The sequence below is a fragment of the Trachymyrmex cornetzi genome, unplaced genomic scaffold (genome assembly GCF_001594075.2).
Source record: "Trachymyrmex cornetzi isolate Tcor2-1 unplaced genomic scaffold, Tcor1.1 scaffold509, whole genome shotgun sequence".
In the NCBI taxonomy this organism is placed as follows: domain Eukaryota; kingdom Metazoa; phylum Arthropoda; class Insecta; order Hymenoptera; family Formicidae; genus Trachymyrmex; species Trachymyrmex cornetzi.
The window spans coordinates 140,515-166,797 of NW_017299817.1; the positions used below are offsets into that span (position 1 = coordinate 140,515).

The 26,283-nt window shown below is 38.6% G+C and overlaps 1 long non-coding RNA gene across 1 annotated transcript in view; it reads right to left on the bottom strand.

The window, feature by feature from the left end:
• The window catches only part of LOC108765690 (uncharacterized), a 120,464-nt gene that overhangs the window by 84,486 nt on the left and 9,695 nt on the right, over window positions 1–26,283 (bottom strand). The gene's annotated exons all lie outside the window — the stretch shown is intronic.

Consider the following 26,283-nt stretch of genomic DNA (forward strand, 5'->3'; position numbering starts at 1 on the left):
ATACATGTGTGTGTATATATATATATATATATATATATATATATGTATATATGTATATACACTGTAATATTATTAAAGCGAGTTATTAGCAAGAACATATTGATAGGAGCCGTGTTGATAGGAGTCAAGGACGGAGATTACGATAAATCCCAGTGAACCGAGACTCTCGCAACCGCTGACTACCGTGCTACTAATTACGGTAATTAGTCGTTTCAAAAGCTCCGACCCACGCTACTTTATAGTCGCGCAAAAGGTAGCCTCGCACCTCAACGCACTATGGATTTTTGCGCTCAACGTAATTAATTGCGTAGCTAATTTTTTAATGTCTTAATTAATGCCTGCCATCGACTTGGGGTTCACTTCTGCAACTTAATTACAAAGTCTCCATAATCTAATTAGTATTCTGATCTTTTGTACAATTTTTTAGTCAAAGTATGTATCTCACTTAACTTGAACGCTTTAAATATATCTTTGTCATACTAAATAACAGAAAAATTAAAATTTTATGGCTTTGAAAAACGTATGTGACAATATTATATTTTCATTGTGCATACAAACATAAACGAGATTTTAAAAGCAATTCAGTTTTTGTATCGAAATATATACATTCCCTACATAATAAAATTCCTCTAATTATTTTGAATATAAAAATATTAAAGTTATCAAGAAATCATAATAATCTACAAAGAATAAAATATCAACAAATTAATTGAATTAACAACTCCTTATGTTTAATAAAACTTACAAAATTAATCAAGTATACAACAATTAATGGCTATACAGAGTCAAACGCTGTTTTTCGGTGCGTAAATTATGTGCAATATGTCTTTAATACAAATTCGAACGTTTCGGTCCCATTGTTTGGACCATCACCAGCGATAATATAATATACAAAAAACTAACTAATGTTGGAGAGAATGGTGTTAAAACACAAAAATATAAATTCTATAATCTATAATCATCCTTATATTCCAACAGAGGTAAGTCCATCACTTGGTGGAGTGAAGGCGTGACACAATTAATTTAAAAAACGTTGGAAGAATGTCTGTGAAATATGTAAATCATGCATTACTCTAAAAAAGGAAATCTTTTACTTAAAATTATTGTAGAACGAGCTTACTTCTGCTGGTCGACAAAAACACAATTCCATAATTGAAAATATAAAAGTAATAGCGCGTGTAAAACTTATAACTTTCGTCTTAATAAAGTCAGTAACTAACTAATCCTGACGATGTAATGAAGACTGTTCGCATTAAACGATATATATATAGACAAAGGTTTAGGATACATTATTGTTTATTAGTTTGTCTAGAATATTCGCGTATGACTGATCAAAACCTTCGGTGTCTGTTTGTAAATTAAGTCCGTTTTTTTGTGTTTTAATACAAAGCGTTTCAGAAATCAAGCGTTTATGATAGAAATTCTCGCAATCAACATTATTCCAATTGAAATCATGATTGTACTCCAATCTGTGGTCAGTGATAACAAATCTAGAGGAAGTATTCCATCGTATGTGACTCCGGTGTTCGTTAATTCTGGTTTTTAGTTTTCTCTTAGTCTGACCAACATAAGTTGCATCACAATCATTGCATTTTATTCTATAAACCACGTTCTTTTTTGTTTCTTGTGGAAGAGGATCTTTATAAACTTTGATAAAATTGTTCAAATTATTACTGCTAAAAAAGGATATTTTGTAATTTACACCATTAACAATACTTTTTGAATCAGAAAAATCTTTTATATATAAGGAATTGTAAACCAATTAATCTTGTTTCTTAAAAAATTATCATTATTTCTATTATGTTATCTAGGTTTACACATTATTGAGTTAATTTTTTGTAATATTTTTAAAAATAAATTTTAATGGAAAGTCATTAAATAATAGTGTATCCACCAAGTGATGGACTTACCTCTGTTGGAATATAAGAATGATTATAGATTATAGAATTTATATATTTATTTTTGCGTTTTAACACCATTCTCTTCAACATTAGTTAGTTTTTTGTATATTATATTATCGCTGATGATGGTCCAAACAATGGGACCGAAACGTTCGAACTTGTATTAAAGACATATTGTACATAATTTACACTGAAAAAAATTTCTGGTTGAAAATGGACGAATCAGAAATTTCTCTGGTTAAATTTCTTAGAATTCTAGTTGAGATAACCAGAATTCTAGTTGATATATTTCTGGTAAAATCTACTAGAATTCTTATTTTTACCAGAATAATTATATTAATCAGAATTCTAGTTATCTCAACTAGAATTCTAATAGACGTAACCAGAAAATTCTGATTCGTCCATTTTCCACCAGAATTACTGTTTAATCCAACCAGATCATTTTTCTCAGTGTACGCACCGAAAAACAGCGTTTGACTCTGTATAGCCATTAATTGTTGTATACTTGATTAATTTTGTAAATCTACAAAGAATATTTAATATTCTATACAAAGGTCTGCAAAAATACATGATACTAACCCAACGTTAAAAAGAATGAATTCGTGATCGATTCCCCGCACGCAGGAAGCATGAAGAAACTAATGTATGTACGACATTGTACGATCGTAAGTTCCGCGGTATTCCACGGCGCACGGCCGTGCCTACGGATACGGCTGCGTGTCAAGAGGTGAAGGTCTAACACGGCCTTGAAGAGCATCGTACGTTAAGCAACACGCTCGCCGCCATTTCCTCATTGGCTCTCGTGACTCCTTCCGCGAACGCCAGATCAGCTCACTCGCCGAAGCGCAGCCTTGTCACAAACTTGGTTTTTACCAGTGACAAAAAGACATGCAAATATAATCCCAGAAGAGTAGAAAAACGCACCACGCAAAAGTTTTCCGCTTCTGATTTAGCTCAGCTTGATGTGGTTTAACTCACTAATGCCCATTTCCACCAACGTAGATTAACTTTAATCTCGGTTACTCTTAATCTTTTTCTAGTTTTAAGAATTAGAAAAAGATGAAGAGTAAGTTGAACCGAGATTAAAGTTAATCTGCATTGTGGCGGAAACGGGTATAAAATGTACCACAATGACAACGAGAGAAATGTTTGGTACTGTAACCATTAATTTTGTTGATATATGACTAACAAAAACTTTCTTACTTTCTCATTTAAAAATTATATTGTAATGAAATTTGTCATTCTATTCACAATTTGATTAGGACAACACAATTTTTTAATGAGGAAGTAAGAAAGTTTTTGTCAGTCACATATCAACAAATTATGGTTGTAAGTACCAAAACATATCTCCCAGTGTGACAACACGAATTACCATCGCTTTTGTGCTCAAGTGCTGCGCACGGACTGCAATTACAGCCGTAACTTTCATGTTAACATCGTAAAAATAATTATACCATTTGGTCGCTGCGAACATTCCACGCGTAAAATATGCGTATGTCAATTTTTGCATACCCTGCAAGTAAGTCAAAACAACGATGCCTTACGAAAGGATCTCGTCGCGTTATGGACTTTCGCGGATCAAACACCAACAATCAACTTTCATCATCAACTCACATCGTCCGAACTGGTTCGGCAGGTGTAACTGCCGTCGAGGTAAAACGCGTTAATCCCCCGGCTTTTCAATGACTCCCGTTGCTAATGTCAAAATGTCAGAGCATACGGCTGACTGCCTGTAGAAAATGTCCGATAATTATTGCAATCGACACGATGTATGTACGCGAGTGCGGCACAAATGATGCCTAACGCGCAGGTGGTACAGCGAGCTTCACGCGCAATTTCCTACCTTACGTTTGCAAATACGTCCGTTACGAAATACGCAACGCTAAGTGTCGACGCTACGTGTGTAATTCACGAGCACTTCTGAATCGTATCTCCCGAATAAATCATATACATGCAATCACGGATTACTTTATTGTATAATACACGGAAAGAACGGTTTTGCTGAAGTACCTATAAGCTAAATACTGATCTGAAAGTGATTTTATTAGAATATCAAAATAAATTTAAACTTTTTGAAGATGGCTTAAAAATATAAATAAAGAAGTATATATCCACAGCTAAAGATGTTTTTTTAGAGATAAAGTAATACATTTCAAATTAATACGTTAACACAATATTTGTATACGTTTCGGTCAAGATTTGACCATCATCAGTACAGAACGTCGGTGTTACAATTAAATTAACAATGGAAGTCTCTACGTATGTCATTGTTTCGATGTTACAATCTTGTCCATTGCAAATTCATATTTGGTTATCGTATAATAATTTCGTCTTGGTATATAATTGTTGAAATATAAAATTAATAAACCGTTGTCTAACCAACACAGAATTTCCCGATTCTGTGTTTTTGAAACAAAATTCTCACAATTTTTGTATAAAGTCCAATTCTTTGTGTAAGTTAAATAAAGATATGATGATAAAAGAATTCTTTTGACAGAAACTGAGGTATTGAAACTGAAATATTACGTGTTAATAACGTATTAATTCCAAATATATTACTTTATCTCTAAAAACACATCTTTGGCTATATGCTCCTTTATTATATCAAAATAATTACACATAAAACTTTGAAGCTGCTAAAATGTCAAATTTGTTGAAATAATTTCGCAAAAATGATGAAATGCAGGATGTAATCCTACTATCAATTATTCTTCTTTATAATTAATAATGTTGGTTCGACAAAATTTCGAAAAGAATTAAATTAAATTAAATATTGATTTCAATTGTGTAAAGTCGCAAATACATAGATTTATTTGAACGTTCGAAAAATCGATGAAAGCGCGAAACTGCAGCTTCCTTCTATCAGTGGAAGGAAACGATAAATCACCGGCACAAACACGAATTCATCATCTCTCTCGGGTTTCCAGCCCGTTCGGCCGCCGTTCGCCGTCGTTTCTTTCCGGCCGCGGCGCGGCCGCGCGTACCGGCGCGTACATCGAAGAAGCAGAAGGAATACAAAGACGACAATTTACGACTGTCGCCGTTCGCGCAGCGAATTGATTTCACCGGATTTCACGAGCGCACCCAGTAACCCGACCGACCGACCGCTCCCTTCGTCCCTTTCGGTTTTTTCCTCTGTCTTCCTCTCCACTTCCTTCTCCTCTTCCTCCTCTCGTACTCACATCAGGACGAGACAGAAAGAAATCCCGCGCAACGTCCCGCGCTGCCCTTCGCGTGTATCGCAAAAAAGGGCGGTTCGGTCCTCGATAACTACTGTGCGCACGGTAGTTGCGTTGAGCGCGAAGGAAGGAGATGATCGACGAAGGGGAGGACGGAAAGAGAGAAAGAGAGAAAGAAAGGGACGAGAGGAAATAGGTGGTGGAGCTGTGGAGACGGAGAAGGAAAAGGAGGACGGAGCGAGAGAGTGGAAGAGAACGGCACGGCACGGCGCGGTGGAGGAGCGCCTTCCTCCTAGTTGGTCCACATTAATTAACCTGCTCTCTTAATTGCGCGGCTTGTTTATTGCATGGCCACGGCCATTTGTCGATGGTTGCCTTACGTCGGCTCCCGCATCGCGTAGGGCTATTATCCGATCTCAGGCCAAGTTGCGCCGCTCTTCTACCCGCGCGCCAGGTATACATATGTATATCGATTCCGAAGGGCCCCTTTCGTAATCTACATATAGACCAGGTACGGCTTTAATCCCGCCGGGCCCTCCAAAAGAGGAATATTTATTAACTGTCCTCATGATCGCTTTGGCTTTGATTCGAATTTGAAAGAGCGTGACTCTGCGTACTTCTCAAAATTGCATGTTGCAAGTGACAAATATGCTTGATATTTTATTTCGGGTACGTGTATGCAACATTTTTAGATATCGAATTATTACATCACGCGAAAATCAATTTTAGACGCGCTATACGCAGAATATTATTGTTTACATACGAATGCCTGTCTCGAATCCGCGCTCCTAATTTTTCGTATGCGCGTTTAAACGCCATGAATCAATTTCCGTGACTGACACCAGAAAGAAAATACAATGAGCGCGTTCCATTTAACGTTCATAACGCTCGTGTGCATCTCATTTCCTTGTTATTTATCAAATGTTAAACAAGAATGAAATGATGCACGCGAGCATTGCGAATGTTAAGTAGGACGCACCCAAAATTAACAGTTACAATCGTCGTCTTATGCTGATTAGATACTCCGATCATGTGCGTGAACCGGATCTTCAATGGTGACGCGTCGCAAAAGAAGTGAAGTCGGAGATGCGGCTCGGGCAGGTGCACCAGTCTAATGAAGCAATCCTCAAGAGCGAGAAGATCCGTTTCTTACGAGGAATGTGCTCCCCCCCCCCCTCTCGTACAATCGGACGCCAATCGTCCGAAGAATAAGAACAATCTCGGTTATAACAGAAAGCTTTCTCGTAGTTATTGAAAAATGTCTTCACAAGACGAAAGTGGCGGGATGGCTGAGGGGTATGATGAAACAGCGACGTGAATCGCTAATTAAGAGGCAATTAATAAGTACGGTAGCTCTCGATCGACGCCGGCTAGGCCGGTTGGGAGGTGGTCCTGCCAGGGGATCCTCGGATCGTTCCCTTCATGGAACAGTATTATCATATTAAGTTAAGTTTTTCCATTGACGAAGCGGTAACCCCGAATCAAAACCGGTCCAGATCGACCCACGGACAGTCGTCGACCACAGAAAGTGTGTTCCGATCGAAAGAGGTAAAAGTGCATTTTCGTAGTGAGATAAAATTTATGATAGCGTTGCGCATGAATGGAAAAGATGTGATTTTTTTATCGAATATTCAGGTAGTCGCCATTAGCGATGTGCGGGGAATGCATTAACCCGTTCCATATTCCGTTCATACGATCGATACCAATCGTATTAAACCACGCGGAATATTAATGTTAACATATCAGTGTTGCTGGTGATTACCTGCAAACTGCCTAGGCACGAGAAAGTCGGTAAAACGACGAGTGCCCGATTTCATCGAGTTCTTGCCGATGGTTCCTTATAAACGGTACGGTAAAATTAATGACCCGCCGGATGTATGTTTTGCACCGTTTCTCCATTACAAGTTTTACACTTTCACGATGTGCGTCGAAGCATATATATTACAGATATTAGATTGACCCTGCTAATAGCGATACTTTTCACAAGCTTTTTGCAAAACAATTCTATACGGGATCTATTTTAAGCGCGTTTTAACAAAGCCCGCGAGTTTAAAACGACGTGGAAGACAAGCGAGCAGAAAAAGCTCTAAGTGTGACAAGAAAATTATTTTCTCGGCGAATTAAAACTGCTTTTTTGTCGACATACTAAAAAGGGAAGATGGCAGCACCGTTTCCCAACGATAATCTCGGATGCGAGATTTTTTCTGGCCAAGTACATAAAATGCTAAATGCTCAAGGCAGAACGACACGCGATATTCTGTCGGGAGCTGGTCGTCCACGCCAGAGGATATATTCTTGCGGATCAGGACAAGTATCAGTACTGGAAGGGACAACGCTAATAAGTCCTTCTCGGATGGGATCGTCGCTTCACGATTCGCGCGATTAGTTTCGCGATGAAGAGAGTAGAAGAAGAAGACTACGAAGAACTGGTTCGCGGAAATCAGCATCTTCGAGCGCATCAACGAATAAATATTTCATGATCTGGAACGCATTCCGACGGAACGGCGATGCACATAGAGTTTATTGCAATCGATAATAGCTCGTGCTGCATGGATTACGATAAAGATGGACGTTATCAATGTTTCCACCGAGAGACGTTTCGGCTTTCGATGGCTGATGCCGCGGCATCGATTTGGAGCACTAGTCGTCGACGTCGTCGTCGTCGTCGTCGTCGGTCGCGGGGAGATTGTTGGGAGTAACGATCTTTCAGAAATAGAGCGGATCGAAGGTGCAGCGGACTGTGTCTGAAAACGAACGAGCATCGAACAGCGCGCTCCAGCTCTCGTAATAAGCAGGGATAAGAAAGCGGAGGTGGATTTGGGGCCGAACGGATCGTTCTCCGCGACGGGAATACGCGAATGCGCGACGAAGAGAAAACGATGGAGCGCGAGAACGAGAGACAGAGAAAGAGAGAGGAGGGAGACAGCATCGAGTTACGAGTGCCGAACCTATTTTCGGTTCGGCAAAATGCAAGCAGAACGATAGACCCGTGATGCATCGCGGCGTATGGCGTAAATCAAGCAACCCGCGCGAGCAAGGAGGACCGATTTCCAGCGGTACCAGCCCACGCTCGCATTATATCAGCCGGTCAGGGCATATTTATTACCTGGGGGCCGTCCAGATTGGAACAAATGCTGGACGAAGCTGCTGTATAATGTCTACACATGTGTACCGAAAATGTATTATTGTGATTCGAGGCGTGCGCGAACGAAGTCATTTTCCGGTGTCGACAAAATTATTTGTGCCAATATCGTGAACAAGTAGACCGTTGAACTCTCTCACATTTTAACTTTATGAGTTGCATAAATTTTCGCACGAAATACTCAGAAATTATTCTAGTTCTAAAGAGAGATGAAAACATTACTTCGTATAAATACAATTTATAACCTCGGTATAAACTTACAAAGTTACCTAATTTACTGCTATTTCTCTTCAAGCTCTTAATTTTAAAAATGTATCATTTTGAAAACTTGCACTTGAGAATTGTCATCAATATTTTTAATAATAGCAATATAATTCCGTACTACATAAAGGAATTGTCATTTAACATCTACATACATAAGAAATATCAAATAGCTAGATATGTATACAGGGTGTTTCAGAAATAGTTGGCCAAACTCTAAGAGCATATACCACTCATTGTAAGGATGAAAAAAGTCATAAATATGGATTCGGAAACGCTTCCTTTCCAAGTTATAAACATTTCTTATTTAAATTGTATTTTCGTCGGATGGCATGCCTCGCTTCGACGTTTCATGAATTGTACTTCTATTATTGGAGATTTCCTTCTTGGACCGATTTTTCTCCCACCTACACTTAATGGTAACAACTGCAGACAATTTTTGGAAACGCAACTCCCTCCAATATTAGAAGACGTTCCACTACAGATACGCAATCAAATGTGATTCATGCATGATGGAGCTTCAGCCGCACTGCTCGAGAGTTCCTGAATAATAATTACCAATAGATGGATTGGTAGAGGAGGACTCATTGCTTGACCTGCAAGTTCTCCTGATTTGAATCCTTTGGATTTTTATTTATGGAGACATCTTAAGACCGTGTATAATAATGTTGCTACTGTGGAAGTACTCTGAAATCGTATTATCGCTGCGTGTGAAAAAATACGAAATACTCCGAGAATTTTTGAACGTCTTCGACAATCCATGCGACGTCGATGCAAAGCATACATCGATGCGGAAGAAAATCATTTCCAGCAATTTCTGTAATGAAAATATAGATGTAAGTGTAAAATAAGATATAGGTATAAATATAAAATAAAAAAGTAGTTATAAGTTGGAAAGGAAGTGTTTCTTAACCTATGTTTATGACTTTTTTTCATCCTCACAATGAGTGGAATATGCTCTTAAAGCTTGACCAACTATTTCTGAAACACCCTGTATATAAACTTCGGTCAACATTCCAGTCTCGAGATTTTAATGTGTCATTAAAAACTTAACGTAGACGTGGTCATACTACGTGTTAATGTTATTTTTTTTCTCATTTAGAGTATAGGGTTGTCGACAGCGTCAAGATGGTGTGGACACCGGACAAGTGTTCTTGTGAACGTACGCAATACAGACGACGTTTACGACAAGGCGCCAAGTGCTTATTCTTATCTGAACCCGACCCGCTTCCTCAAGACTGTACGGGGACATCATATTGCGGAAGAGAGGCCAAATAACATTGTAACGGCTAAATGTGTTTCTATTTTGCGCTGCCCGCCTTTACAATTGCCAACAACACAGAGCTCACGATATATTATCATCTGCGATGCGGAAAATAATCTTTAACTTGTATTATACGTGCATATTACAGGTATATAGCAAGCAATCAACAAGGAGGTACGGTTCTCGTTTCATTCAGTGCATCGTAATATAAAAAATAATTTAATATAAAAAAAATAAAAATTATCTCTCCTTTTCCCTCTAAAATAGACATAAAATGCTCTATTTTCTACCATTATTTTCTTCGGAGACGCGATATTCGTTCTCTTCGCATTACGTAATAACAACTTACGTCGCGGAAGTGATCAATGTTAAAAATTTCCTTAAGACGCCACCTGAATCCAGCTTTAAGTCGCGGTAAAATATTTCCGCGGTCTTATTCCCGGCAAACCGGTAATCTTCACGAACGGCGACGCCCTGCATCCCCGCGGCCGCATTGATAATAACACACGCATATGTGCGTGCGTACGAGCGTGTGCGTAAGATAACGCGCTGTGTATGGCCGCGGGATATGAGGAAGTCGGGATTTGTGGTACCAAGAAGCCGTGATTGCCGTGGCCCTCGCGCTGCCACGTTCATTACCGATCGCGCCATTAATCTGGAGCGAGCTGATGGCTCGCAGGCCAGTAAATATCTGGAACGATAACATCTGCGACTTAACATTCGTTCCACGTAGTGCCGTTCCCGCTGAGTTTTCATACCACGGGCTACTTGTCCTCCTTAGCAATCAGGAGCAACACCTTCGCGCGCGATAGACGACTGGATTGTCAGCCAGCTCTCACGCGGTAGCATTTTCAATTTAAATTTGATAAATACACTCGTTTAATAAATTTGCGTTTATACATATCGTTCTTTGATAAAACGTAAAATGCAGAGAAAATGCAAACAGCTATAAAAATATACCACATTAAATTATACACGTTTATTATTATTTATAATACCTATAAATGTTTATAATTATTATTCTTATAAAAATTGATCAATAATATTATTAAAAAATGTATATAAATCTTTAAATAATTTTTCCAATATTGTTTGCGAGAAAATCGAGAGCATAGAAACATGGAAAACATTATGTAAGATAAGTGTCGTGAATGCGAAGGTGTTTCGGTTCTTAGATTGTTCGAGTAATTAGATATCCCTGGAAATACATCAGATGCTGACTGGTTCGCCCGATCGTTGTGCGTGAGTTTATACGACGAGAGCGGTTTCACACTCCTAGAGAATAAGCGATATTGGCTTACCAGATTGGAAAAGCGATAGCCTTGCTCGCACGACGTACCTCCTTTCCTTGTATTTACATGTAAAGTACGTCAACGCAACGAGAATCGCACCCCCTTCCCTTCGACTTTGTAAGCTCACACGCTTGTACCCATAATTCCCATCGTTTTACGATAGTTCTCAGCGAACGGTATGAAATCTGATGCACTCTCAATTGCAAACAAAGTCACATTAACAGTCCGCATCTGACTGTTTAGAAACAGAATGATTCCTAGAAGCATATCGCACGTTTCCATCCAGTTTGATTTCGCAATCGGATTCTGGAGCCATGCATGTACGATATTTGTAATTCGTGAATTTCATCCACGATCGTACATTCGTGCTAAAAGGATGGAAAAAAAAAGATTATCATGTGCTTTTCAACGTACGTAACGGCATAGTGAGTTATACGAGTCGAAATATCGACTTCGCGTTCCTCTCGGCGTATTCAAAGGTCCGCCAAGTTTATTAATGTCCGATACAGTCTAAAAAGTAAGAAAAGAGAGTGTATTCGACGGACACGTATGCATCACGTAGGGCGAAGTATTGACCAAACAAGCACTCACTACATCAGTCTGTAACCGATACTGATACTATAAACGCGAAGAACACTGTGTCTGTCTGGCTTTCCGCGCCACATACAGCTGGTGTTTATAATCTCGCTTCCTTGTCTCGCTGCCTCCTTCACAAGAAAGAAAGAGAGAGGATATCGCGATACCCGTAGCAATTAAATCGTCGGGATAATAATTAACTCTCAGCATCGTGAGGCGATGTCGCACGGGGAATTGGAAAACGGGCTCTCGATCTCGGCGCGATATGAACGATTACGAGCGAGTACGCGATCAGGGCGACAAGCGGCCGCGCCGCATGGAATTATTGGCGAATTTGCATCTTAATGGAACTATCTACCCCAGCTGGGAGAGAGAGAGAGAGAGGGCCCGCATCATAATTCCTCGAGCTATTCGCTACCGTCGACGGCAAAGAGAAAAACGATGCCGCTGAAAATAGCCCCGCGGCGGGATGTGCAGCCCGACGATGCACCGCGTTGCGTCGACCGTTTACGTGAAATCGAAAGTTTCGTAAGTGTGTGCCACACAATCGTCTGATTTCCCTTTTTATTGCAGATCTTTCGGGGATGTCTCGTAAAGCGCGCGTGTAACGAGCTGCAAACTTTGAGAAGGAGAGCAAAGTTGCGTCTCACGAACTGCCTCGATTAAAATTACGTGTATCGAAATATATTCTTAATTGATTTTTCAAACATTAATATGGGTGTTTATATTAATAAATTTCTCCATCTTTCTACTAAAATGCAACAAATGTTGATGTGTGAAACGTTACGGAACAATGCCGAGTTTAAGTTTAAGAAACACTTAAAGTACTTAAAGATAAATTATTTACAAATTTTTATATTCGATATATCTACTGCTGGTATCTCGTCATGAGATACTAAAATGGAGACGGGTAACGCAGAGAAGCTCATTCCAGCAATCTTGCGTCGCCTACCACCACGTCGCGTACTTTCCGCGGTGCGAGAGAGAGGAAAATTCTGAAATAGAAATGCAGGAGAAACGAGCCAGGCAGCGGGAGACTATTTTGGGTGAGGTCAGAGGCTGAGGTCAGTCTATGAGGCCTGGTCAGCCTCCCACGAGTCTTGGAACCTTGCCAAGTCCGACACCCACGCAACCAACCAAACAGAAACCTGCGGGAACTCAAGCAACGATGCACTACTTGGATCATTATAATTTACGAGATTTGCACATCAAGAAATCATCTTGGAGAACACGCTCGTACGCACTATTTGACAATGCATTAACAAAATGTAATTCTTGAATAATATTCTATTGCTATTACTCTCTAAATTCTTTGAAGTGGAATCTCACTCTAAAGAGTAATAATTGAGCCACTCTTGAAAAAGTGGCTCAATTTTCAATCTTTAAGAGTGAGATTTCACTCTTCGAAGTAAAATTCAAAAGTTTTACACAATACATATGTTTCAAAGTTACAAACAAATTATTGCCGCAAAGATAATCGATGAGTATCTCTTTATTTTCCGCAATAATTTGTTCAATTAAGGACTATAAATCACTTTTCTTCTCTAAGATGATTTAATCAAATGTTAATAACGGAATATCTACAAAGCATTATAAACTTAAGTGTTTAGAGGCAATGAAAATATTTCACATCTCAAAGTTTCCACTTTCTTGAAATATATTCGTTATTATCAACGATCTTTAAGCATTATTTATAAATTTTTATCAATAATATAATTAACATAAATAAAATATTTTTATTCAGTAGACGGCGACTAAAATGATCTTCTATTTATGAGTAACCGACCAATCGGAGATATTTTGTGTAGATCGCAATGTAACGGATGCCCGAGAGTCTAAGCACTCGATGAAATCACAGACTTTCGCCCGGCACATGGAAGACAGAAAAGGTATTGTGGGTCGATTCACGATGACGACGAGACGCGAAAACGAGACGGATTTAAGATGCCCAAGCAGCAAGTACGTTCCCGCTCGGAGGAATTTACGGTTGTGTCGTGGTGAAGCACGGTAATAGCCGTAACATGGCAGATATTAGCAACGATTATCACTTGCGCCATCGTACTTATGTGTACATAGGAATCGCCTTCTTCGGGACACCTTAACAAGACATGAATAATGGACGATATTTCGCTATTACGAAACGCGAAATGCTCGATACGGCGAAATAATTCAGCGATAATAGCTACGGAAATTTGTATGAGCCGCTCGAAAACTAACTGTCGTGAGAAACGTCAAACAATTCGAAATGCAATGCAATATTGAATTGCTTCGCTCCTGAGTAAATCAATTGTATTTTCGACGTGATGTTTCTGCATTCAACAATTACCTCAGAGAGACCCTCGGTCTGTTTTTCGAAAACACTATCTGTATTTTTATGTTTATATTCTGATCTAGAATTAAAATCTATAGCATAAAGTGCCTACTGACGTGACAGAAAGAGATTTATCAAGCTAGCTTACGTTCTGAAAAAGATACGAAAATATATTTCTTTCCATGATTTCAACAAAATGCATAAAAAGCGAGCGAAAACTTTGCGAAGTTTCCTCAGAGGAACTTTATCGAAAATGACTTCGCCAAGTTTCAAAGTGACGGCAACATTCGTTGGGTCGCGGCCAAGAAAAAGGGAATGGCGTGGGTGAGTCGTGCGAGCAAAGCGAGCTGACCCGAAGTCGTCGCATGCGATTCGACCTCGCTGGTTTCTCTGAAAATAACTATGCTCATTTGACGTCACCGACCAATTCAAATCGACCGCTCTTTTCCCTTCCTGTCGCTCCACAATTTCATATGACGTGCAAAAAAATACTCCATACATACATTGTAAAAATTAAAATCTGAAAATAAATCTTTTCTGTAGAAATTTAGCAGAGCAAGATAAATGAGGTAGGAAACCATTAGTATTAATTTTGACAATCAAACTTTTTTTATATTAATAATCTTAATGTGTAGCAAAATGCGAATATAGATATCTATTAATCTTGAATTTTATCATTTGTAATAAAGTACCGAATGCTTCAAATAATTTGTTGAATTTACGTAAGAATCTTATAGTGCAATCCGAGGAATGTTTCTGCTGGCAAATTTAACAAGTGTCCACAGCACTCGGTCTGCTAACTAATGATTCAAGCATGAGTGCACGGTGAGTCGTGGAAGTAACGGGAAGCGTATATATTCGCGCTGTCGTCGTAACGAGTTGTGAAAAGATTGCATGCTCGCGTTCGCGGTGATGGTACGAGCGCGAAAAGTGGAGGAGGATCGAGTGACTCGAGGCAATCGTCCGATTTAACCTCTGCGAAAGGTTAACGCAATTTCCCTATGAAAATCGGGCCATGAAGATGCATCGAGGCTTCAGACGAGTCGATCCGCGCCAACAAGAGGAGAACGGATCGAGATCGAGAGACGCAACGAAGCGGGGTCAAACGAATAGCGCAATTTCAACGTAATGTTCCTACACGACCGCGATCGCGATCGATAGCGATTTGCTGAGAGGAAGATGGCACAAGATACGTGACTGTGATCCTGGGCGCACGCGAAACGAGAAAAGAGAAAGAAAGGAAGGACGAGCGAAAGATGAACGAAGAAAGTGGACTTGATGGAAAACAAGGAGGGAGGGGCCCGAGAATGCGTAAAGATCGAATCTCGAAAGATCGTTTCCGATCTGCGAAGACCGGATGCATCGCTCACCAGTCGCGTAACTCGTTCGACCGAGCAGAAATGGCTCGCAGGGCGCTAATGGCTTGAGAGAAATAAATAGCGCTCGTTATCGGTGCAACTCGCAAAAAGTAGAGTCGCTCGACGATGGAGACATACAGAATCGCTATAAACGTGTTTACTACTGTATATGTATATTCGCTTCAAAGCTTCGAGAGATTCAAAGTGGTATATCCACCAATGTATAATCCACAAACAGTAAAAGGAAGAGAAAAAAAGAGGATTTTTCTTACTACGTTTATACGTTTATACGCCGCCGGTACATGGTAACAACGTAAGATTCTACAAAGGTTCCGTTCAAATGGACCAATAAATAATTGCCCCGATGTCGTTGGATTTCCGAGCGGTTAATTAACGAGGCGGTTAACGATGTACAGCGTGAACGCTAAAACGCGCCTTCATTACCGCATGGCGTATCTTTTAAAGTCGGTATTCTGATATCTAAGGATCAAGTATGGTACATAAGTGTACAAATGCACAAGTTGAATTAGAAAGTTAAAATTGTGTAAATCGTTTCGTATTGAGAAAAGAGAGAGAGAGAGAGAGAGAGACCAATTTTAATATTTTTCATTTCATAAAATTATTCTTTTATATATGTATGTTTAAATGTGTATAAATTAAAAAAAAATAATTTCATAAAATATAAAATATAAATAATTATTTTATATACCTACATAAAGTTTTTATATCTTATATCTTATAATTTATAAGATTATACGTAGTAGCTTGAAATAAAATTCATACAAGTTTATATATTTATGTATCAAAAAATTTCTAAATTAATTTAACAAGATTTATTAAAATATATTATCTATATACCTACACGACAAACGGTGTTGTAATGAAACATTATGTGTGGTTAATGTGTGGAAGCGACCAATTATTAGAGACATGGATGTACTATCACTTCACAGATACTTAGCGCACCTTGTCGTAATTAATTGTACGAGTCCCAGAGAGTCAACTTTACAAGCAACTACGTCGCGTCGTCGATGTGAAATTTTATTTCTATCCCACGCTATATGATACAGAAATAAAGAGTTAAGAAGATAAAAAAGTTGCAGATGTTAATTAATATACGATAGGTTATTTAATTATCCGATCACATACATCATGATGTTTTATAATCAGTGGACACTGTTAAGGATTTGATGCTAAATTGAACTCTTTAATTGAACATATATGACAAAATAAATGAATATAATTGTACTCTGTGTACTTTATTATAATAAATAATTAGACAAATACTGTCGATATACATCATGGAAAAATACTTAACATCAACCGGATATTTGTGACACATCCTGACAAGAGTTCGATAACGTATTGCGGATAATTCATACAGTTACGTGCTAATTAAACTCATTAACTAACAAACCTCGACAAGGTACATGTTCGAAGTTTCACAAATCTATCTACCTATTACCTATATCGTCGAGCTCGCGCGCGGTGATTAATGAACAAATAGTAGAAGAATTATAGCGGTCGTCATTCAGTAAGGACAATAATTAAAAACATTTGATAAACCCCGCGCGAGACAAATCGGAACGCTTGATTTATGCACCGCGTTGGCCATTAATATGTGCAGAATGTTCGTTGGAGAGCGTAGAGCTGAGACAGCGTGTATCGCAACACGTGACTATTTACCACCGAACATTCCAATTAATTAGACAACTATCAGAAGCTAAACGTTACCGGTACATTAGAAGCAGACTGCGCGATCATACGGGTGCGCCAGTCCGCGAGATTAACGTTGCATGCAAATCACACAGTCGAAGCGATTCGCACACGACGGTTATTCGGTGGGCAGCGCTGCGTTCCGCTGCATTGTATCGCGGCGGCAGCTAATTGCCGTTCGCCCGAAAACACGCATAAATCGTCATTGGGTTACTGCAGCACTGGCAGCACTAATTACAATAGCAATTTCCTTATCGATCTCTTATGATCTCTGCGGACGGGCGCGTAAACGGCGAGCGTAAGAGCGAGCGATTAATGCGAGTGCCGATGTAAATTTCTTCTCGTGAAACTCGAGCGCGGGCCGTTCACGGCGAGATTAATTGCCACGATCTGTACGATTGCCGGCGTACATGAAATCGGTATATCGTGCGAATCTCGCAGATTCTCTCTCCCTCTCTCCCTCTCTTTTTCACTGCATCTTCCTCTACGTGTATATTAGCGCACGCGCGTGTGCGTGGGCGTGCACGCGAATCTAACTTTTATTCCTACCGCGCGGTGCGAGGAACATTTACGCGCATGCGAGGAGACAATGCAAACATTCATTTATCTTCGACACGCGTTGATTTACCAGGCGCGCGATAAATCGCCTCTCCATAACTCACTCGACGATATTTCGCATCTGGCAGCAGCGCGCAATCAACGTTACATAATCGGCAACAAAATTCTGATGGAGAAGCACGTTAAATAATTGGACATCTTTCTAAACCTTTACATGCGAGGAAAAATTGTTTTACCAATTTTTACGTAATATTACCTGCTATTTATAAGAAACGTTTCTTTCTTGAATAATATTTATCTCTATCTCTTCTGTAATCGGTATATTGATTTGAAAAGGAGGTATGCGGATATACCTTTAAAAATGATAAATAGCGTTTTATTACATTGATAACTACAGAATGCAAGTTCAACCATGGTCTGTGTTGCAGTAGCACAGCGCGCAACCGGTACGACTACTTGGTAAATACTTTTCGCATCGACGCACTCCAAACTGATACAGATTTCCTTTTAACAGACATTACCACCCACCCACAAGCGTCGCATTATTCCGCTCGCAAGCATTTCGAACTGATATCCAATCGAAAATATAATAAAATATATGGGCAATAAGAGCATTAACACACCGCGGAAATTGGTGCGCAAATTTCAATATAATTAACCAATAATGTCTATATAAAATATAAATGTACAATAATTGTCTGTATCATCTTATTCGGATTTCTTCAAACCATCATCAGCAAATCCATAAATACTTATCGTAGAGACAAAAATCTTGTGACAATGTTAAAATTCAAAATCTATGTAAGACTATAAGGATGAGCATTTCCCTACTTTTTGGTTGGGATAGCCGTAATTTGTCTCTACGTTAAAAAAAAAGCCAAATGACTGACCTCATTCTCCACAGATCACAATTCGTTATTCCAAATGTAGGAAATCAAGTTATATAAAGGAAAGATAACAAGAAATATAAGATCTAATTTTATATTATACGATATAAAATTAGGGTAACTCCGGTATATACGTCGCACCTATCAAAAACTTAATTTATTAAATATTATTTACTATATTTAAAGTAAACAAACTATATCAGTAAAAACTGTGGTACTGTCTACACTATTATGAAAAAAATATTAGAAATCCGAAATATTTATATTTCGTATTAAAAAATGAACTTTTTTTAAACCCTTGCATTTCTACCATATATCCCATAGGGGCGGGATATATGGCTACCCATAGGGGGAGGAAGGGGGGGTATGGTTCATAAAAAATTTACAAATAATGCATATAAATAAGACATAAATTGACACAATAACTTATAAAATGCATTTATAAAGTTTCATTAAGGAATAAGAATGATATAAATATGTATATGATGTAATAAATAATAATTACAATTTTCCCAGATGTATTACAAGTGTTATGACATGAGGTATAATATTTCATGTAATGCGTTTATTGTATTTAGTGCACTGAATTCAATGTACGCACTTTGTATGCTTTGGGCATAAATTCCGCCTGTTAAAAATGTCATATACCCCAAATAGGTAGGATATACAAAACAACAAACTGAACAAAGAATGCAAGAGCAAAGTACTTGTATTTTGTTATACAATATGCTTTACTATATCCTCGACACTCATATATCACGAAATAACCACTAAGTCTTTTGCACGTCCTATAGTAATCATGTTATGTAGATTATAATTTATGATGGCGCTACTCAACAGTGACAAATCGATTTAACTCACAATAATATCATTAATATTAATAATAAAAAACTGAAATCATAACACAATACCAATATATTAACATAAAAGCGTGTAATAAAATAATTGCGGGAAAATTACTCCCACTCCTATTTTTTCTGACTTCTGTGTAAATCCCAGCGCGGCATATTTGCCAGAGTTACCCTATAACATATGTTATCCCAACGAGAGTCAGACAAGTAAAAGACATATACGATAAGTATTTATGGATTTGCTGATAATGGTTTGAAGAAAACCGAAACATTCAAATAAGATGGTACAGACAATTACTGTACATTTATATTTTACACCCTAAATTTCTTGCAGTGAAATCTCACTTCAAGAGAGTGAAAATGCAACCACCCTTGAAAAAAAGTGAAAATATTTCACTTCTTGAAAAAAAAGTGACGATCTTCACTCTTTTTAGAGTGAAATCTTACTTTTTTGATTAAATGAGATTTTACTTTTTTGAAATGAAAATTCACTCTAAAAAGAGTGAAGATCGTCACTCTTTTTTCAAGAAGTGAAATATTTTCACTTTTTTTCAAGGGTGGTTGCATTTTCACTTTCTTACAGTGAGATTTCACTGTAGGATATTTAGAGTGTATGTAGATAACATTATTGGTTAATTATATTGAAATTTGCGCACCAATTTCCGCGCTGTGTTAATCCTCTTATTGTTCATATATTTTATTATACAATAATAAGATTAGGAATAAGATCGTTTATGTTAAAAACATTACTTTAAATACGAAGCGTTACTACATTTAAATGAATACATATACATATATATAATGGTTCAACATGTTAACATTCAGACCGTAGTGGCGCTTCATATTTTATTATATTTTTTAATTTCGAGAGCTCGATTATAATATTTAAAATGTTATATTTCCAATCGAAAAGGTATTGAACCGAAAGTGTCAGAGACGCGAGAAAAATTGTCTTGCGGAGACTCCCATTTGGCACGCGCGTTCTTTTCGTTCGAACACCGAAGAATGCAGTTGCACCGGTCTACCGGCAGTCGCTGCCTCTGAATTCATGATATATGCGTGCCAATACGATTAGTTACGGGAATGTTGCGAGTAATTGCTACATTGAGAGTGCCACTGAGATGCGATCGTTGGATTCCATAAAAAGTAAAACCTCGCTTGAAATTAAGATTACGCTTCCGCCACATCTATCACTGACATAACATCCACCGCGACGATAGATTCTATCGGTGACGCTTATAAGCAGTCATTACTAATTAGCAATCTTTGATACAATAAAAGAAAGACAGGATAGATATAATGTATCAAATGAATTAAAATAAACTTGCATCGTTAATTCCGTCATAAATTTCATCCTTGAAAGCTATACTGTCGTAGAAGGAGTCTATGCTTTTACGTTCTGCATTATAAGGCGCAATTACATCGACATAACTCGTATTATTACGGCTTATCACTTACTAATTGTCGGACAGGGAAAGATTTGAAGGTAATATTTGCACAAGGATATTTCAAAGCGACGGCGCGTTCTTTATCGTGAAAATTCGTGGAGCGCGATCGTGTTTCGAGGATACGCCGCGCCGCTTACACGGATGGCAACATTGAGCCCCAACATACATACCAGACGTACATACGACACCGGCCACAAACATGGCTCTGTGTAGCCTGTCCGCTGGCGTATTAAATGCAAGCATAACCGTACGATATTACGGCCATTTCGCGCGAACGAGCGGGAACTGCAACTTCCCGAGTAAATGCACCTTATGCACCTTATGCACCTGTGGTCAAAGCGACGGGAAGACCACGAGCTCCTTGTCGATCCTGCCACCTTAGCCCTCGCCCATACTCCGCCGGATCTCCCTTCGACGTAAGGGCACGCGCGTGGGCAGGCGTAAAATATTACCACACGACCAACATTTTATGGACGGGAACGACACGTGCGAGCGTGCGAGGTCCCGACAAACCGAGATTAAAAGTATAATACGAACACAGAGCCCATAAATGATAATTAATTCACGGCACTACACTGCACGCACGATATTAGCTCTCCTTAATTAGCTCCGCATCTTTTTCGGATACACATCGAGTTCCTCCTCGAAAGCAACGCTTTCCAAAAATAACACTACTACTACAAAAATGCGACTTTTTGTCAGCTAATTTTGTTTTTTCGAATTTAAATGCAATTTTCGAACTAATTCTTTCCTTTTTCCATACATGACATAAAATTTATTTGATTGGAAGATTGTCAACAGAAGACTCATTTCTGAAATGTTATATATTACAATGCAAACAAATGGCTTATTTAAAATCAGATACTGAATTTTTGCACCATTCGTACGTTAATGTTTTAAAGACATTTAAATAGATATTTTTTACGCTTGAGTGCGCATCTAGTCTTGACATATATTTTGTGAGTTTTGTTTATTAATCTTATATATTTGTGTTTACCATGCTTGTTGAGATATGATACACGAGCGCTTTGATGAAAATTTTGTGTTACATTATACAGTTATCTGTTGAATCGACATGTCACATCGTCATGCTAATAAAAATATTGTGATAGATTTACTTGATTATTGCATTAATTTCTTTGAGGCTGCCTTGTTTGATTGCATCTGGTGAGTTCTCTATAATTCTCTCAATCTCGATTACAGTAACTTATAATTCATGGTTTTATATATTTAAATTTAGATTATTATCATTTTGGGATATGACTAAGATTACACTCCTCCAACAAGAATTGAGATAAGTGGCTTCACACGGGTGCTGTCGGCCAGGCAGGGTTGGTAAAAAACATGTTTTAAACGTGTTTTAAACAGTTTAAAACATGCTTAATTGATGTTTTTAATATGTTTTAAATGTTTTTTTTATAGTACTGTTTAAAGCATATTTGAAACATTAAAAACATATTCAAGAAGAAACACAATATGTTTTATTCTTAAAAAAAAACATTAGTCTTTATCAACCCTGCGGCCAGGGGAGCGTCAGGAAGAAGTTAACGTTCGTTAAATTACGTTACTATTTTGTATCCGGGTTGATTTAATGTGTTCTGTATGTTATTTGCTTTGAATCGCTGAAGATGACTGGAAGTCAGTCGAAACGTCCGGAACTTAGTTAGGAAGTATAATTGTCTTACATATTATTAAAATTTTTTTCAGCCTTTTACCTTTAACCTTGCACTTATTATTTATTTACTCTCATTTGCCCTTTGCTAATTTCTTGTTGATAAAATTTATGTGCATTTATAGATATTATGTTTATGCTAAAAAAATTTTCTAACCAGATATTTATCTCATTTCGATAAATTGTATATCTATATTTTTACAGGATTAATCTGTAGAGCGCGCAAAAAAGATTACAGACAAGGTTAAAAAATACAATTTATCGCACGTTGCTCGATGGCCATCTTTTTAATTGCACAGAAAGTCGATCTTGATTATATCCAGCGAAAAGAATGTCGCTTGAAGGTCGACGCACTTGCCCTCTCTCCCTTTTCTCTCTTTTTCTCTGCTTTGTATTCACCCCATCCCTACATTTATCGTTCATGAGAGCCACTTTTATCACACGTCATACGCACACGCGTGTTCATATGAGTGCGTACTAAATTATGGACTTTCTTCCTGCGCGAGGACAACCGAAGAGGATGGATCGCAGATCGATCACGCGAAACCCGCTCCACTCTCTCAGCGCACGTTTAGCTTCCTCTCTGCCTCCTTTTTCTTTTTTTCATTTATTCTTGTCCCTCACGAGGAAGATACACGTCCCAGGCGGCCGGACTCCATGAACAACGGCAACGCGCGGATGTAAACGAGGAGGATTCATCTCTCCCGGCCGCGGGAACGGATTCGAGCGATTCCTTTTCGCTAATGAAGGAATCGTCGGTTCGACTTTGTAATTAACCCGCCACGGATACGACGACCACGTCAATGAAACTCTCGTTACGGATATACGCGACTCTGTCTTCGTCTCGCGCAAACACGCGCACTACTCTCCCCCTTTAGCTATCACCCTCTCTTTCTCTCTCTTATTACGTCTCCTCCCTCCCCCCCCCTCTCTCTCTCTCTCTCTCTCTCTCTCTCTGTTCCTCTCGGTCCCTCGCAGAGTTCGAGATCGTGGTTGCTCCCTCAGCACGGCCACGTCGCAGAAAGTAATTACAATAATGAATGTTTATTTTCGCAATCAGCTCGAGCGCGGTAGGTAGACGTACACCATTCCGTAAGGTAACTTCTCGGGTCTCTTTCTCAACCCCTGCGGCAAGGTGGTCCCTTACTCTTGGTCGGAGGCATCGACGTGCTTCGCCGATTGGTATACACGATTCTCTTCTTGTTGCCGATTTCCTTTTTGCTCGCCGACCGACGTTGACGGACGGACAAAACCGTACGACGGTGGGAGAGGAACCATAGAATGTCTATCGGAACCGTACAATGTTTTCTTCGATAACGATAATCCGTATTCGTCGAATTTCATACGATAAATGAATTAACTATACGTGACAGGATTGCGAAAGCGGATTATAACTTAAAAAACAAACCATTACGCAGCACGTACCTACATGCTTGTTTTTACCCGAACTGATATTGAGAACGTTAATCACCACGACATTGTACAACTTTTGAACGCAAAATGAGCCAGAATCAATTTCTGAATGAAGCCACGAAATCAGCGCAATAAATGAACATTTACTCTTTTTTCACCAACGACCAACGATACATGAGATTATTTATCCGCGCTCTTAGTCCCCGTTTACCACGCGCAGCGCGACTTCTGGCCATTTATCCCCGCCGCGCCGATCGCCGACGTATGTAAATTCACGGAGTCGTTAATTGCGGCAAACTTCTTTTGGACCTTCCACGCCAGAAAAACCATCGCCATCGCTCCAGGCATGCACGGCCGGCCACTTATGCCCTCATGTACCGATCTTGCGCGCGAGCAACTCACACATGTGCGTTTGAACGGTCATATTAATGACGATCAGCTAAACATATAAGGAAAAACGATCAAACCAATAGCGCAACTGATTTTTTTTTAATATATTATATTTTTCCCAGAATTCCAATTTCAAAATTCATATGAATTTTATGTCCCCTGATTTAAGATACCATTGTAATCACAGACTTTTATACCTAGACTGCTAGTTCTCATGGGATAGAAAGAAATGAATTCGATTTCGAGCTGTACTGTTTTAGTTCACATATGCAATGCGTGCTGTTTGTCGCATATACAATGAGTGTATCACATGACTATATATTATGTTACAACAGTGATTGTGCATATGATTTATATATGTGAAAATACGTGAATTTAAACATGGTGCTACTTTCAAACATGGCAAAGTAGTCAGTCTAGATATAGAAATCTGTAAATAGAGATGCAACCAAAACTACAAATTCTATTAAATTAAGCTATGAGAAAAGATAACGATTAATATAATGGTTAATCATATTGGTAAATACAAAATATATGCTGCTCAAACAGTAAAATTTAAACTGGTGCTATTGCCGCACAACTAGAGTCATTAAATAGACTTTTTCATTGATATCATGTCAAATCAGTACGTTAGCCATAGATGGAAAATCAATACCGGTTTTATCAACCCACATCAATGGCCGCCGCATACGTTCGAGAGTATCCATTACGCGCACGAGGTTGTTTGGCGTTGTCGAGTATGCAATTGTATCGATAAAACAAAAAACGAGCCCTATCAGCGGTATTGCGCCATTAATGGTCACCCAACCTTCTTTCTTGCTTCTGTTATGCGATAATCCACAGTGGCGGCGTTAGTTTGTCACGTTATCCCTTTGTATCCATTAGCGGGAAAGGGTAAACTAAGAAATTGTAGCGACTGCGTAATCAGAAAAGTACCATATGCTCTTTGCACGATGCGCGCTGCGACACGTAGATAAGAAAATTTATTTTAAACGAAGGCCAAAGCTCTTTGTTCAAAAGGTTCCTATTCCAGAAAGTCATCGGTCGAGTCGCGATACAAAAGTTTTCTTGTCAGTAGAAGATTTGATATAAAAAATAAAGGCTATAAGAACCAAAGATATTTGCAAAGATTTAATAAAAATTTAAACAACCACAGAAAGGGCGGATTTGTTTAAGTATTAAAAATTTTAGCTAGATATAGATCTGAAAATAATTTTGTTGGACCTGATTGCTAGAATGTAAAAAATTTTCGCAACATCGCTCATTATGCTTAAAATTCCTACGTAATTATTTCGACAATAATACGTACAATAAAATTATTTTCAGATCAGTAGCTAAATATTTTAATATTTCAGCGAAATCGTTCTTTCCATGCAACACATGCAGAAATGTTTTCGCAAAGAATTCACATACAACCAAATTTAGAAAATTTTTAAAAACAAACAGATCTAAATTATCCCTATAAAACGTTTAATATTTATGGCAATAATAACAACGTATACGATAAGATAAATATCGAGATGGCGAGATGATAATAGCTTATTTGCAGTGGATTTGGTATATCTCTTATCACTTTCACCAAAGAGTATGAGTATCTAGACGTCTGCCGCACGTCTACGGACGTGAATCACGAAATTTTAACCCTTCACCAATATATTTTCGTGCGCTTTATACACGATAAGCGGCGTATAAAAGCGGGGTAAAGCAACAGCCGTTACTCATCGGATGAAGATAACATAATTACGCTTGCATGAACCAGCCGGCATAAATAACAAGTACATGCATTTATGGATATTGCGAATAAGGGAGACCGCGAACTAATCCGCATTACAATGCTACGGGGAGGGAAGAGATTGAGAACACGGGATCGCGCGCGTTCATAAATCTGCGAACATGCGGATAAATTATCCGTTTGGTAATTCGCGCGTCGACGATTCGGCGCACGAAAAGAACGTATTAAATATATAACGACCGTACGAATAAGAAAGAGAATCCTGGTCCATGCGATTTAGCTGCAATGGAGAAAAAAAAAAGAGTACGCTTTTCATTTGATCAAACATAGCA